Below are 1,133 nucleotides of genomic sequence, written 5' to 3'. Positions count from 1 at the left end.
GGCTTGGGGCTGGGAGGCCAGTGTCTGGGCGGGGCTGAAGGTGGGATGGAGGAGGCAGGAGAGACTGAGAGTCCGCCAGGATGGCAGAGGCCAGCTGGGGCCCCACGGGCTGCTCCTCGCACCCCAGATGTGGAGGCAGGGGCCAAGCTTGTCGTGAGACCACCGTCTCTCCTTTGCTTTTTAGAGAACCTCAATGTTGGCCTGGAGCAGAGACTGAGCCGGACCACTGAAGCCTGGGTGAGTGGGGGCTAGCGCAAGCTGGGGAAGGTAGTGGGGGCCACAGCCACGCAGTGACAGAGCGAGGTGTCCCCACAGGTCTTGTCTGGCCAGGCCCAGCAGGCACGTCTGCCCAAAACCAGGTGCCCTGATGTGAGGGCCGCTGGCAGGATCGCGTGGGAGGGTGGGCTCTGCAGGGAGCCAGAAGTGCCACTGGGCACTGACTGCAGCGCTGCCTTCTGGGAATCGGGCCTGGAGCGGGGGGCACATGTCCAGACGGCTTCCGGGCTGGCAGCAGGCTGGAGCTGTGGACTTCTTGGAAGTGCACCTCCGGATTTCGGCCAGGAAGAGGCGTCTGGTGCCCCTGAGGAAATCCCCGCTGCCCCGGTGAGCAAGCAGGGGTCCCGGACTGCCTTCAAAACAGGAAGCGCCCGTTCCAGGAACACCAGCTGCAGGGAGCTTTGCCGGCTGGGCCTGGCGCCTCCGGTGCGGCGGCCTGAGCGTGGTTCCTGGTCAGGTGGGTCACCCTTTGCTCCTGGGCCTGGCCAGGCAGGTCACCTGAGGCTTTTGTTTGTCCAGGAAGTGGAGGGAACTGCCGCCTGGAGTCCTAGCCCTTCCTGTGACACTGTACAACCTGGGCTTGTGAGAGGGGCTCACTCTGCCCACTGCCCAAGAGGGCTCCTGCGGGTGGCAGGGAGCCCAGGTCTGGCCCCAGCCTCCTGGGGGTGGGGTGGGGCAGGGAACAGCCCAAAGTCTGGGCCCCTGGGAGTCAGCAGCAGGATCTGGTTCCCTGGGTGAGGGCACACAGTGCCCTCACCCAGCACGCCTGGTGTAGCAGGCCCAGGGCCCCGGCCCCAGGGGCTCAGTCAAGTGGGCACTAATCAGAGGACGACAAGAGCATTCGGTTTAGGCTCTCT

The 1,133-nt window shown here is 65.6% G+C and overlaps 1 protein-coding gene across 1 annotated transcript in view; it reads left to right on the top strand.

Annotated features, from left to right (window-relative positions):
- Nucleotides 1–640: 640 nt before the first annotated feature.
- PLXNB2 (plexin B2) overlaps nt 641–1,133 on the top strand; it is a gene marked incomplete at its 3' end in the record, with an annotated part of 15,985 nt that continues 15,492 nt past the window's right edge. Inside the window, exon 1 of the mRNA XM_010848959.1 lies at nt 641–733. The remainder of the gene's footprint in view (nt 734–1,133) is intronic.

This window comes from Bison bison, unplaced genomic scaffold (assembly GCF_000754665.1).
Source record: "Bison bison bison isolate TAMUID 2011002044 unplaced genomic scaffold, Bison_UMD1.0 scf7180017850680, whole genome shotgun sequence".
In the NCBI taxonomy this organism is placed as follows: domain Eukaryota; kingdom Metazoa; phylum Chordata; class Mammalia; order Artiodactyla; family Bovidae; genus Bison; species Bison bison.
This window is presented reverse-complemented; position numbering and strand designations above follow the sequence as displayed.